Source organism: Calliopsis andreniformis, chromosome 8, assembly GCF_051401765.1.
Source record: "Calliopsis andreniformis isolate RMS-2024a chromosome 8, iyCalAndr_principal, whole genome shotgun sequence".
Lineage (NCBI taxonomy): Eukaryota > Metazoa > Arthropoda > Insecta > Hymenoptera > Andrenidae > Calliopsis > Calliopsis andreniformis.
Window position 1 is genome coordinate 7953561 of NC_135069.1, and position 15877 is coordinate 7969437.

Consider the following 15877-nt stretch of genomic DNA (forward strand, 5'->3'; position numbering starts at 1 on the left):
TAACTACGATGAAGTAGGATAAATCCTACCTTAGCTGTGACGTATCTCTTCGAGAACGGTTCTGCCATAATAGGTAGACATCACTTCCCATCTGGTCGTCACTCTTTCCGGTATATTTCACAAAAACGCAGGCCACGTAAATCGCAACGAAAATGCTCGACAGCTTTTTGTTTACGCGTTGCACAGCACCATATCACCCGGTCGATGTCCGAACTTTCTGCACTTTTTTCGCAACCATGCTCAAAACCACCCGCACCATTTCATTCGACATCTTTATCCCACAAAGCACGATAAACTTTTGCTCGACATTTACACTTCCATTTGATTCACGCTATTTGAGTATAAAACCCGATTTCTTTAAACCAAATTCAAGTAGCTATTAAATTCTATTATTTGAGAAATCAATTATTCTAGTTAATGGACACTGTTCTAATTAATCACAAATCTTACAGTAGCAATTAATTGAAATGATTAGAAGGAAGATTCCAAAATTGTTCAAATTCATCGATGAATCTTCAACTTAACATCACGAAAGTTAAACAAATGTCTGTTAAATTGAAGGATATGATGCAGCCCGATAATTATAATTCAAAATGTAATGACACATTCTACTGACTTAACACTTAATCACGACCCCGTGTCGCGACAGACAACAAAATAGTAGTGGAGCAATGGGCTAGGCAACAGGTCATAAACTGGATTCGACATTGACACTGAAGTATGCGGAAGCACACGTGGGCAAGGGTTTGTTCATTTTCATTTCGCTACACCTAGCAACCTAAGAATTCTTTCTTTTGTAGTATTGAAACAATAATCCATATATTACTTAAGGAATACACTAAAATATATTTTTATAATTACTCACTAACACGTTGCAAAAACTCTTCATCAAAATGATTGTCATTAGACATCAAATCTTTTTAATCAAAACCACTGAGTTGAATTGATAAATCCATTTAGACAATAAAAGTGGATTACTGTCGCGTATTGGCGCAAGAAAAGCCCACCAAAAGGTTCACTTTGTTCATACTCATCGAAACTAGAGCATCCTAGTTAAATGCCCATTGAAAAACACTTTTAATTCTGTCGAACAGTTCTACGCCCAAAGTCGCTTGTTCATTACCACGTCTGACCAAGGAGAGTCGATTGACCACAGCTATCGCGTTTCTAGGTCAGCCATCGTTAAATCGTCGTGACACGTGCAACTAGTCTATCATCAGCATTGGAACGCGTCATCAGAGAGAGGACATCGATTTGGAGTTATTCGAATCAAAGCACACCGAGAAGCATTTAACGCCTAACTTAATTTCCACTGTTTAGATCATCGACGCTGACCGAGAGGATGAGACACGAGCCGAACTCCTATCAGCGGAACCGCGCCTATCGATCATACGATCAATTAGCAAGTGTCAACAGGAGTCGTTAAAGCGGCACGCATGAACGAACTGGCTCGTGTTTTATGTTATCCTATAAACCAGTTAACAAGCTAGAACAAGTAAAAATCCAAGTGTGCCCACATCCTTCACGCAAACTGAAGTTCCAAAAGGTCCCACAAGCACGAATGCTGATTAAATGACACCACACAAAATCAAGCATAAAAACTCGTAAAAGCAGTGTGAAAAGGCTTCCCACTGACACACAGATCCGAAATCTTCTTCATGAAACGATACCCACGAATATCAGACGCTGCACGATGGACAGAACAGGGCGACACAACGAGACGACTCGCGTGATTTATATCCCAGAATGATGCTCCACCAGCGGGGAAGTCGAGGTGGCAAGAATCTAGCATCACTGTGGCAAGAAAACCATTCGTAGGACGATTTCCATCAAGCCGACACTGACAGAGGCTGCAAGAAACGCGAGCCTACCAACCGATCACTCACAAAACACTGTCGAGTCACCAACGATTGGCCGTGGCAGAAAAAGCACAGGGCCGCGCGTCGAGGCTCTGGGCATAGGCCTAACTCGCTAGCCTGGACCTGGTGTACTCGTTGGTGTCCAGGTTATCAGCGGCGTAGATCCGACAGACGGAAGGTCGCGCGAGTAATCCGCTAAATCACGTGGCAGGAACGACGGAGGAGGTCCCTGGACGAGCAGAGGACACGGGGAAGGCTCGAGTTGAACGCGCGACGAACGACTGGGTCCGGAGGATCGTAAGAGGTCCCATTACTGCGGGGCCTGATGATACGGTGGACGGCAATCGCTAATGGCCAATGGCACGGATAAGAGGAAAGGACGAGAGAGCCGTCGAGAGGTTAGGAAGAGGCTCGCGGGATGGAGAAAGAGGGACTGAGGGAGCGGACGCGGCTAGCGAGCAAGAAACAGCCGCAGAAGCGTGTCCTGGAGAGAGAGAATGGGCGAGGAGAGAAGCTCAGCCTGCAGAGGAGGTGGAGGTGAGTTCGGCAAAGGCCGGTCGGGCACCTGGGCGACACTACCTCCTCACCTCTTCCAGCTGCTCTCTTTCTCGCTTTCTCCCGCGACCACGCACACGGGCACGCAATGCCCTGACCGTGGTCCCTTTCGTTTCTGCCGAGACTCATGCTCGGATTCAACGCTTCCTGATTTGTGGAGATGCGTCCGGTTCGGGGGGACCGCGCCTCCGACGATTCGGTTGTTTGCTAACCGAGACGTTTAAAACGTGTAGTAGGAAAGTCGAGGAGACAATGCCTCGTGGACTTTCTGGCGCCTTGCGCGAGGGCGTGTTCAAGGTACTGTTTGTCGATGGATCATGGCAACAGTGGGCCTACTCTGGGGTTTCTAGGAATGGGAATGGTACAGTCTGACGAAGCTAGCTTTGCCTGTCACTTTTGTCGATTGTTGGTCATTTTCGGAGATTTATCAATTGTTTTATTTCTGGATTCTCGTAGACGAAGTGTCTACTGCACAGTAGAACATCTGTGAGAATGTAGAAGTGAAGCAACTAATAAGGTATCTGTAATTGACAACAACTGACAAGTGTGACTGACAAAACTGGATTTGTCGAACTGTACATAGATGAATTTACTATGCTCTGGGTACTGTTCGCTGAGTGTTAATACCTTATCTGTGAGATGAATGTGCTGAGGTCATTCACCTCGTAAAGGGAGGGGTAGAAGTGAGTTGCGAAATCAGCTTTGTGATGGGTGGAATGATTGGTCATTGAATTTGAAAGTAATACGATAAAGACGTTGATACAACTTAATTTAGTCCTCGATCAGAAGAAATTAAAATTATAAAAAAATATAAAATAATTGAAGTAAAGAATATTGCCAAATATTCTAATCGATTGATAAAATATTTATAAAACATTTCAAGACGAAAAGGAAAGTGTAAATTTAGAAAAAACTCTTTCTCCAAATTAATATTTCCTGAATTTAAATTCAAAATTTTAAATTGAATGCCAATTTAAAATTCAAAATTTTAAATTCAATTGAATTTTTTGAATTTAAAATTCAAAATTTTAAATCGAAGTGAATTCTTTGAATTTAAAATTCAAAATTTTTAATTTCAGTATCTGTTACGAATCTAAAGAACAAAATATCATCAAAACATGAACAATGTCTTATAGTCTTCTAATAAAGTAACGATTCTTAATTCATGGACAAATTGATTCTTGCTGTGCAACGCGTAAGAATAATGCAGTAGAGCATCAACTATTCATTCACCGACGCATTAGCACTACTTAATAATCGATGCAACGCAAGCCATGACGCTAAAGAACTGTACGTAATATGTGTACTGTTTCGAAAACAGTGAAGCAGATGCTGTGAGGCTAAGTGAATTTGACGAGGACTGGTCTGACACCTGGGTCACGCCACTTTCCCATATGCTCTCACTGTTTGCAGACACTTGCATACTCTGACAGTACTTTGCAAGTAACTTTGTACTTGTTTCGGAGGTTGCATCCATTATGGATTTATGGAGATAAATCCGACGTAAGGAGGAAGTTAATGAAAGTGATATGCAAATGGTTATACGCTAATATTTTCGGAGCAATAAACAAAGCTATTGTACAAAATGGAACTAAAAAGTCTTAGTCGACTTTAAAGTTACATGTACAAGTCGCAAAACAAAGTAATGAACATTAAATAACATTGCATAATCATTGAATAACAACAGAATAATATTATAAAAAGAACATGTAATAAAAAAGTGTACATGGTGAATCAGTAGAATCTATAATAACTCACAAATAATTCTTTCATTTATCGAGTTTGTTTTTATCTTTCAAATATCATATTTGTTATTTCTTTAAAATGATCTAATTTTTGAAACAAATATGATATTTTTCCAAATATATGTGTAATTTTTTAGCTAAGCATATGAATGATTTTTAAATTATCTTAAATATCTTAACTGAATTATAAAATAATATGCTTTTAAAGAAAGAAATATTTGATTGCAATATACAAATTATAATTTTGGGCTGCATATTCAAGTTACTAATAATTTAACTACTTATACGATTTTTTCATTGATTATTCGTTTGTAGTCAAATTATTTACCCAAGAAATTGTCTAAGAGATATTTTTTTGTAATGTGAAAAATTGAAAGAGTTATTTGTATACTAAATTATACTGATTCATTAAATATACAATAATATACACAAACAATTCAAGTAACAAACATAATAGAATAAAATGTTTTTCAAGAAATGTAATACTGTATATGTACTCACGATAGTTTCAGCAATTCAAACCATTCCCCATTAAATATGCTTCGTGTATTCATGAAGATTCTTATAAATATTTTGGAATTTTTAACACAAACTACTGTGGACAGCTTAGTTTTTCGTTTTCCAAATTCTTGTTTTAACCTGGACAATAAAAATATTACGTATTATATACATGTATACATATATTACATGTAGTAATAATAATTATAAATTCTAAACAGTTCACTAAAATCGACGAAAGAGAAAAACTACAAAATCCAATACTTAAAAAATGTCAGAATATCGATATTGCAATAGGTTATATTAAACTATATTTAATTACAACATAATATAATTTTTTATAGATATTCATAATTCATTAGAAAAGCGTGAACACGAGGAATTTTTAAAATAAGAGTTACTGTCTTACACATTTACTTCTGACGCCAACAGTGCACAACAAAGTGTGAAAATTCACTTAATTTATGTCTTTGTCTTATTAACTTATATTCTAACATGCAAAACTATATTTAATGATAAAAAGTGCGAGCGTTACCATACGACATAGTCGAGAAGATAACCTGCTGGTGACGCCTTCCTTCAGAACACTTTCCATTGCAAAATAAATAGAGATTTTACACAAAAATACAAAAAATCAATGAATTGAAGATTCAGAAGTTAAAACTGAGTTAAATAACAAAAAATTAAACACTTGTTCTATCAAAAAATAAGTAAAAACTGAACAACGATCTTAGCGTCTAAACAAGCGGGAAGAAAATGCGGTCATGCGCAGAGAGTACATGCGCAGAAGGTGCACGCGCATGCGTCGCAGCAGTCACGTGACCACAGTTCAAATATCTGTCGATTCAAATATGTATCAATTTTTCATAAGTCATATTTAATTATAATAGCTATTAAAAAACTAAATTAGTCATACAGATTCGATTTTAAGTTTCTAAATTGAATATATTAGTTAGATAAAGCATATTTTGAAACTGAGTTACTTAATTTCTTTCTATATAAATCATATTATTATAAGTAGAAAATGAGATATCTACATAAATAAAATCTGTGCTAATAAACAATATTTATAAATATATGTCTACAAATTTTTTAATCTTTTCAATCAAATTACTGTTTTCCAAGTTTCTCATTTTTAAGTTTGATATCATTAAGTGTTTCGTGTTACATATGTGAATGTGATTCAAATTTTGTACATAATAAGAATCATTGTAAAGAATGTATATTAAACAATTCTGATTATATTTCTTAAAATAATCATTTACCTTCTCAATTAGTACAGAACAATCTTTTTATATAAAACATTTTACAAGTGTCCTGTTCACTGAAGTCCACACCACAGCATCATAAAACTTAAGATTAAACCACGTTCGTGTCTTTTTCACATTTATAAAAAAACAAATAATTGTAAATACCCGCGAGGGAGCAAAGAAGACATCGCGCTGAAACTTATCTCTCAACATCGAAGGCAAAGAGGTCCACGAAAAAGAAGCACAAAATGAAACCCCTCGACCTCACAATCGTTGCTTTCCGAGAAACGATTTCACGCAGTACTTATTCGAGACGTGACACATCACAGAGTGCTGCAAGACATAGCGTAAGTAGATGCCAGATAATCTACTCCAGACAATCGTAGACGTGGTTTCATGCTTCGTGCTTTCGCGCTTGCCATATTTATACTCCTAAACCTATATCACCGAGCAGTAAAGGACGATTCTTACAAAATCGCTAAAAAGTTTGCTCGCAAACTTCCATTTCCCATCGGGACCTTTCAATTTCGAACTGTTTGCGCGCGGCGCGTAAAAAGTTCAACGTTCCATGGATTTCGAGAGCGGAGGAAAAATGACGAGCGGCGATTATCCGGTCGTTCCACAAATGTTGATATAACGTTTCGCTGGTCTTTGCTTTCCATCCCATCAACGCGGATCGAGCTCGTTCGGATCGACCCGACCATTAAACATAAGGAGCCGAGGGAAGCACCACGCATGATTATCTTCGTAAGCGAGCATGTTAATGTGTCGACGATAACCACCGTGTATTCTCGTGTCCTTCATCGCTTACAACGTTGTACATGTTTATCGCGACCAGCCTCGCAACGAGCACGTCCGTGGAGTTCACCTGGTGCACTCAGCACAAGTCCTTCGGCGATTCCCCCAGCCTTTCTTCCTGTCGCTCTTTTTGTGTCTCATGCGCGACTCTGTTGCCCCTTTGGTAGGCCCACCAGCAGCCGATCAGTTGGCATTAGCCCCAAAGAGATGAAGACTAATTATCAGCTGGTTTAAACAATACCATCTCGTTTACTTTTTCGTTATTCTCGTGGCTGACTCGAAGACGATGATAGAGGATGCCTCTGATGGCTCCAGATAGGAACGATAGCCTGCCTTTTATTATTCATTGCTTAACTTTCATTTCAGAAACTCTGACAAGTGGAATTAGTACGTATCAGTGAAGAAGAAAATTTGTAGCGAGATTATCTTGACAAACAAGTTTCTCTTAATTTGAATCTATCGGGTTTATGTGATTCTGGAAACCGTGCGTTCGCTTTCTACGAAATTGCTTAATTCGGCAAAACGAGTATTCTTCTTTCGGAAAGTTTGAAAGAGAAAGTAGAACGAAATTTGATAATAAGAGGCTTGAAGTGGTGGAAATAATGTTCGGTTTTCTGGGAGCTAGTGAGGGTACATTGCGAGGCAATTTGAGTGATTTTTCTTTGCATTAGCTTCAGTATTTGTGGAAATCGAATTTATGTAACTTTTGAATCGTTTTCACTTCTGCATTGACTGTCAGTGCCACGAACTTCGTGGTGAAGGCATTCCTAAAGTTTGGTTCCCACACCTCAGCCGAACGCTTCGTCGATTTTCTCGTTTCTTTTTGCCAAGGCAAAAAGTTGATCGGTCGGTTTGTGCCGTTAATTTCAAGTGACTGAAAGAAGTCAAGCATTTAATAATACTGTAGTAAAGTTCTCGTGCTCGAAGACTATACAGAGCACACATGAAATCAATCAATGATACACAATGTACTAGTTGAATCCACTTAGTGAATTAATGTCTGAAGTAGACTAATATTTGATCATTCTTAATAATATTTAACTAGGCTAGGCTGTAGAAAGGAAAAAGTTGCCAATGACGAAATTGTCATACATAACTTCATCATAATGTAATAAAATTTGCTATAGTTCCAAATATAATAAATAATGTAAAACTTAACGACATATTTACACTAATATTAAAATTACTGATCCATAAATTATGAAATGTATTCACCGATTCAAAGCTGTCAAGAGTGAAGAATATGTAACCATTGAACACCCAAAAATTGAGTTATCGATACCCACTGATTAAGCACATTTTGCCATTTTAGCAAGTGACTGTCACTCTGCACTCACCAGAATTATCCAAACTTCGTTACTCAATCAGTACCCATTGAAAATCATTTCTGATTCAACTTTTAATACCCTAAGCTCTAAGACTCTAAAAATAAGAACTCACAACTCCTAGAGACATAAATAACACTATCACTTGCACAATTGATCAAAAAATATCTTACACTTTAATGCAAACACATAGCTCATAATTCAACCCATGATTGTTCCTACACCTTTCTCGTAGGCGTGCAATTGGTCGAATTGACAATGCATTTGCGTTAGAGCGCAAGACATTTTTCGACCGACTGTACACGCGGAACGTGACAGTAAGGTGTTAAAGGGTATCACGATCTCTTTGTGAGGTCACACCGAGCGTTCAGCGTTCCACCGAACCACCACGACGGTGGATAGGATTCGAGTTTCGAAATAGCGAGGAATCGTGCGCGAGTGGAACGGTGAATCCGCCCCTGGCGCCATGGTGTGTGCCTGGAGATGTGCCATGGTGCGTGGTTGCTGGTTGCTGGCCGATGCCCAGTCTCCAGTCTGGCTGCAGCTGCTAACCGGTTATATACTTTCATCTGGCAGTCTTAGCACGGTCCCTAAAAGAGAATCCGATGACTATAGCCAGAGTGGCGCACACAAGCGACAGAGAGAGGAGAGACGGAAAAGAGAGGGAGGTTAATACCTGTACCAAGGTATGCATTGGAAGAAAGGACGTCCAGCGTCGTCTCTCTTTTTTTTTTTCTCGTCTCTCCCCCTTCATTCGACCTGCTACTCCTTCTGGTGTACCAACGAGCTCTTTTTGGTAACGTTCATCTTTCACTTTTTGTTCGGGGTACACCAGCCGGGCACAAAAGCTTGCGAAGCTGGATAAATGGGGAATATGAGGGACGAATTATGGTTGCGCCAGGGGGACGACTAATTGGAGGTGCTCTCGGAGAAATGGAACGTTGATATCGGAGGATACTAATGACTGACTGGATCAGCGATGTGTGCACATAGAGATACGGAGAAAGGTGGCGATAAGAAATGGAAATCATGAGGGAGATTTGCTTAACTTGTTCTTCGTTACAAATTAACGACTTCAGAGATGATTCTTTTAGCAGAGGAACTCGGCGCAAGGTCTTTGAATTCAACATAGTCTTGAGCCTCTGTCGGAATGCTTGCATGTCGACAGTAGTTATTCAAAGAGCAATTGCTATTAGGTTCAGCCATCACTGGTAAAAGTCAGTTCAGGAATCCTGTTTCAAGTTTCCTGCTACTGCGACCTAGCTTCAATATTTATAGATAAAACAAGCTGGAGATGCGTGCAAGTATCAAGGTAGCTAATCAAATGCCTTCAAATTGAAATCTACCCTTCCTTCAACCGTTACGTCTTAAGTTATCACGCTTGTCATCTCTTGTTATAATGCAGGGAACAAGATACCTGTAATCATCGAAGTTGAGAGTATCGTGAACCTGCGGTATTGCAATCGTCGAAAGTCAATCGTCATGTTAAAATCAGAAGACAGAAGGAAGTCGTCTCAATGACTTCTCTTAGCAGTCGAAGAATTTCTCTGACAGAAGATGCTGAGGATTCTCGACAGAAGGATCGGTCATGACGAAAGTGACACACGAAGAATCCAAAGTAGGCTGTTGCATTCCCTCGTTATAAATTATCGAAATGTATTGCATAATGCAACGTTCTATGGCACAGCGTGGGCTTTGGATTCATCCTATTCCGCCCCAATGAAATCCTAGATGGGCCAAAGAAGCGCTTTAAATATCTTTTTCGTCGGGTCATCCTTGACATTTCATTCATATTCCGCCCACGGAAACGAGTTTCTTCTCTAGGTGAATATCATTGAATTTCTCGGATACTTTCTTATACCCGGCATTCCATATAAGAGTTACCAAGGTCTACGAGTTGGATTTCACGATTGCGAGGATCTCGTTGGTATCCGCAGGTTATCGCGCAAAAAAATCAAATAATAGAAAGGGAAATCCACGGTACGAATACATATGCGATCGGTACACGAGACGAATACGTATGTCGTTGATAGTTAATGACTCGACGTCCAATGGAAATTACTCTATTCTCGGGAACCGAACGAAGAAACCACTTGGATCGAATGAGAAACTATGTCGTCAAACCATTACGTGAAGAACCTTTTCTATCATCTTTCCTCAAAAATGCAGTTTAATGATCTTGAAATAATCAGTCTCCCTTGATTCATCTTAACTTGCAATTAGCATTCCCTTCCTGCAAATAGTTATTTACTGTCTTCCTCAATACTTCGATTATAACATCACCACGTACAAGTGCTAATTTAGTTGAAGATACTAAAATTGAAGAAAACTTAAGCGAGTGCAGCTCACTTTAAGAGTGAAATTGAATACTCCTATTTGAAACTGGGATCACCCTGCAAGTTTTCATAAAAATTCTGGCATCATAAAGTAGTATCTAAAGTTTCAACTATCCCACAAAGCACTTTAGCAATACCCATTTCGAGAATCCTAAAAATGGCGTTTTTGCTTAAGCCTAAAGAGTTGGATACGTGAAATGGAGTAGCGATTGCGGAACTGGAGGATTAAACATGTAAGATGAATGCGCGTACGTGTTACGATCAGGAAGGATAGGTACACAGGAAATCCATTGTGAACGGGGTGGAAATAAAAAATCACGTACAGTTACCTCATCTTCAAGTACGTAAAAGGGTAAGGAAAGGTCAGTCCTCTTAGAATTCACCGTGCACCGTACTTTTTAAACGTGTTTTCTCTTACAGTAACCATCACGTAACGCCCGTGCAAGGGAACGAGTCCTACGAGAAGAAAGACCTGTCTTCCTTAAATAAAATCTGCTCGCTATCTCGGTGCCTACGTACGCGTGCGACCGCGAAGTCCGATCCCGTGAGTCATCGAAAGGCAAGCAGGCATTAACGATCAATTGAAACAGCAGACACGGCTGCCCCTTCGTTACTACTTCGTCAGACTGCGTTTCATTCGAATAAAAAAGAATTCACTACCTGTCAATCCTCCAATTTTTCTATTTCGCCCAATTGAGCCACTTCAGAACAAGGACTTTAGGTATCTTCCTGCCTACCAGGTCGGTGCATGGAAACAATAGAACTTGTCATTATCAGTGTTGATTTTGGGAAGAAGTGAGAGACGAGGACTCTCGTGGGAGCTTATCTATGGGTGCAATTGAATTAACTGCACTTTCGTGTAGGTTTATGTGGAGTGTCTCCAAAGTTACTCCAGTACGTTTGGTAGGTACTTATCTGTAGCTATGCATTGGAACATGGAGTGTGGTATTTTATTGTACAGCAAGTTTTGAAACATTTTTTGTGGGTTGATTATAATACCACAAAATATTTCTCAAATTATGTTGCTTTAGCATGCACAAAGTGTTTCTACAAGTTGATATTTCTTAAAACCTGATGCAACAGGAAGTACCTCATTCCTGCTGCAGTGAGGACACGGCTAACAGGACTCTAGCATCTTAAGCAACTATGTACTTTCAGTTCTCTATCTTTCCTGAAGTCTCACAACTTTGATCAAAGAAAAATCCAGGACCTACAATTTGCAAGTTACATTCCGCTAAAGAACTTTTCCCTTTTAAACAGTCCCTTTCAGCAGTTAAAGCAGTTAGGCTGAATACTGTGCGCGACATCTGAACGCAACCCGAGAAGTACCATTAACTCAAGTCAGTTCAACGAACTACGGTAGGTACGAAGCGAGGCATCAATAAGATTAGAAGCCGATAACGTCAGGTGCATCCACGTGCATCTGCACCGCGAGCGAGGTATGCAGTTTCGCCTCGTATCTCGTATTAGCAAGGCATTGAAAAAGTAAAGTCGGTATGTTATCGCGTTCGTCGATAACATCTGCGTACGATAAAACAGAGAAATTCATAGTTCGAAAGTTAAACTGGCTTGCCTGGTTTCGTCGAGACACTCCTGTCTACGATAAGACTGTAACATTGTAGTTACTATGTTGTGTAATTCTAGACACTTTTGTTATCAGTTATATCGAATTCTTTTGCTCTAGTCTTATGACCCTCTCCGATTTTGCCGCGCTAGGAGCACTGACAGTGTCGAGGATGCGAGGAGAGGAAGTCCCCGCGGTGCACGCCTGGGGAAACACGATGGGCTGAATTCAACTCTGAACAAACGCGCGTTTTGTGGTGTTCGGTGCACGGTCAGTGCTCACACCGCAGAACGAACGTCGGCCACCGATCTCCGTCTCAGTTCTGGCTTCAGTTTGCAGTCGTGAGCTCACCTGAACAGGTGGCCGACCTCATCGTTCGATACATAGTCATTCATCGGTAGACAGTTCACCTGTGATCTTTATTTCACTCTATTCGATTGTCTACGAGGCTCTCGAATAGAGACATTAGTCACTCGCTAGAAATTGTTTGGTAAATCCTTTTGTCCTGGAATTTGAGTCTACCCATGACCGAAAAGAGAAAAAGTGAAGTGGCATGTTTCGTTAATAGTAATTTTTTGGAGTCCTAGTACTATCTAAAGTTGGGATAAATCTGTACCCTAGAGCCAAAGTAACTTGAGTAGTTTTTTTAAAATTAGGATTTTTAGAGGATCTTATTACTTTCTTTTCCTCTTATCAGAATATTAGGAATTTCGTTACATGATAAGTGAAAGAAATTGAATAGTATGAAGTATTTCAATTGCTATGTTAAAAAACGAGTAATTGCATTTGTTTTCTGGTTCTCCTGAAAGATAACAATAAAAGGACTTGGGTCACATTGGCTCTCAGGTATAGAAACATTGTTTATTAGTATTAATAATTCTCTGTAATTCTTGTATTCTTGGTTGGTTGATATTCTGATTAAAAAGTGAATGAAACTTTCTATTAGTACAGATCTCGAAACAGCATAATATTATTTCAAATTAAAAATGTGAGTAAAATCTGCTATTAGAATCTGTAATAAGAATTAGAAGAGTATTTTCCTACAGAAGGGTCACACACTCTCCAACTTTAACTTTAAACTGATTATGACAAGGAAATGTGTAATTTTTCATTAATGTGCATAAATTTCCCAATACTACTACAAGTAGAAAATTACATAGAAAATTTGTAATACAAATTGTTATTCTTGATAATAAGTGTACATTATTAAGTAAAAAAGTCGTTTGAAAATGAGAGTTGCTATTTGAATCGCTACGTATAATTAGATCTGCTTGAAATTAGTGGCACCTGTAAGCGTAAAGCGGGGGTGATCGACTATCGTGGGTAAATCGAGTTTATTGCCGCAGGCGAACGGTCGGTGTAACGCCGTCAGCTCACCTGGCCAGGTGAACACGCTTCGTGTGCTCCGCAGTTTATCAGCAACGTGCTGACAGTCAGCACCGAGCTGCGAAAAGCGTGTCTGCTCCAGCTATTTCTCAAGTTCGATGTCGGTGAATGACGCTTGACAAATCGTCTTTCCTCGCAATTATTTTTTAATTTAGTGTCACAATAAGGTAAACTGTAACTTTTGAGTGATGTGATATATTATCAGTGAGAGTTTATTCACGAATTTTTTGAACAGTGATATGAAAGGGTACATGAACAATAAGAACTGAAATGTGCAAGTATTAAACAGAAAAGAAAATTACACGAAGCAGCAAAGGATTGATGCAGCACGTAGGACAGTTTCATGGAATTAGTAAGTATTACTTAATCAGAGTATATCATTTCGGAAATTTGATAGTTTGTAATTTCCGGACAGCTTGGCAGCTATCTGAAACTATGACAGAGACAGGTGCGCGTTCATCACGTGCTTCTGTGAATTATGTCAGTGAGGAATTTCACGAATTCCCTGACGTGTAATTAAAACTCCTCGCGTCAAATTTAGTAATCGATGCAGCTTAACTAAAGATTTCGAACGAACTATTTTTCCCTAAATTTCAACATAATCCGGAAATTTTATTCAATTTTTCTCGAAGATAGAATTTCAAGTCTAACAAAAATATTCGATAATTTGATATTCTAAGTAAAATTAAATGAAAAAATGTAATACAGATGCATAACATATAAACAGTTATTAGGATCGTTTTCTGTACTACTTTACGTCATTTCATTTAAAATAAAAAGTTATGGCAGGCATAACAATAATCATTGAATTCCGCTACCAGCGTCCCCAATTCATTTAATGATTCCGTAATTAATACTTAACCGGTAATAATCGTGACGCAATGTTGAATGCAACGTAAGGACGTCATCGTAATCACTTTTAGCCCGTTCCACATAGCACAATGACATTACGAAAGTACATTTCTCCTTCTCCTTTATTGCAGAAAATAATCTGGGCTTCTTGCAATTATGCCTACATATTAATTTGCTTTCACATTAAAACAATTATGACATAACATAAAAGCAGGACTGGAGATACGTATTAGTGTTCGCTTAATCGTAATCGTTTGCTTTTTAATGCTAATCAATTCTGTAATTCTTTGGACTTCTTGAATAATTTTTTCAACTCCTTTAAACACTCTTTCTTTACTTTCTTAAACTATTCTACTTAGCTGTTATTATTATTTTTGTTATTATTATCTTCGCTTTAAATTTTAAATTATTGCTGTTATGATTATTATTATTATTATTATCATTTTATTATTATTATTATTATTATGTCATTTATCTTATTGTTACTGTTCTCCTGTGACAGCTATTCATGATTTTATTATATACGTTCTTATAATATTAATTCATAAGTTAATCAATTAGCTACCAAATAGTTTGTTCTTGAAAAACTCATCTATACAGAGTGATTTTAACATGTAGGCTAGGTTCAAAGAATCGTATAATATATATAATATATAATGCACTTGAAAAATGCAATAACATGTTTTTCTTAAATAGAACCACTTTCTCTCATAAATTAGTTCTTTGAGACATTTTTCGCTCTGAATAAAGGATATAAAATGAAGTCAATGGAAACTCGATACTTTATGAGATGTTTCGCTGTCATTGATAATTTACAGCTAATTTTCTAAGAATATTTCGTTCGTTTTCTGACGTTCTCCGCTACACTTAAATGTGCAGCATTCACATTGAAGCAATGGCTATGCAGAAAAATGCTTTAGCTTCCAGAGGCCAACGTCTTGACATCCACGTTACATCAATCTTGTTTGAATAATAGAACTTGATTAACAGTGTATATCTTTCGTCTACGATTTCTTTAACTACACTTGCATCAGAGCTACTGTCTGGCCCAGTTGTTAAACTCATCCTACATACTAACGCAAAGCAGTTTTCTCTTTCAAACTATGCTTATGAATATTTAAAACATCACACAATTTTTGAAAAGAAAAGTATCTTTTACAATTCATATCACACCATTCTCAAGTATCAAATAATCTTAATGACTGCCTTCATGTCGGACCACTAAACACGAATATATTAAAAACTAAACAGAAATATGATTTATTTAAAGAAAATGCTGTTGTTCTCCTCGAAAAATTCTATCAGACAAGCCTGCTGAGAGAAATAAATAAGCCTCGTTAATACACAATTAAAATTGTAATTGCTTCTAAGAAGTCAGAGCATCCGAGTTTCCGCACTTGTTAGTGTTTGTTAGTGTAACTGTCCGGTTGCACACGAGCAAACGTGGATAACTCCATCGCGATGGAAACTGATTTTCCTAACAGTAAAGGAGCAATAAAATGAAAATTTCTGCAGTCGGTTGGCACGAGCTCAAATAATTACCATCGTAAACAGCAATTTACCGTCGATGCATGGTGCATCGCATTTGGAGGAGACGCTGCGTGCGTGTTTGGAAAGGAGTCCGTCACGCAACGATATCCCGTGCATGGGGTGGGCTGCGATGGCAGACGGTATGGTATGGGGTGTGTCAATACCCCGTGCCGTGTTAT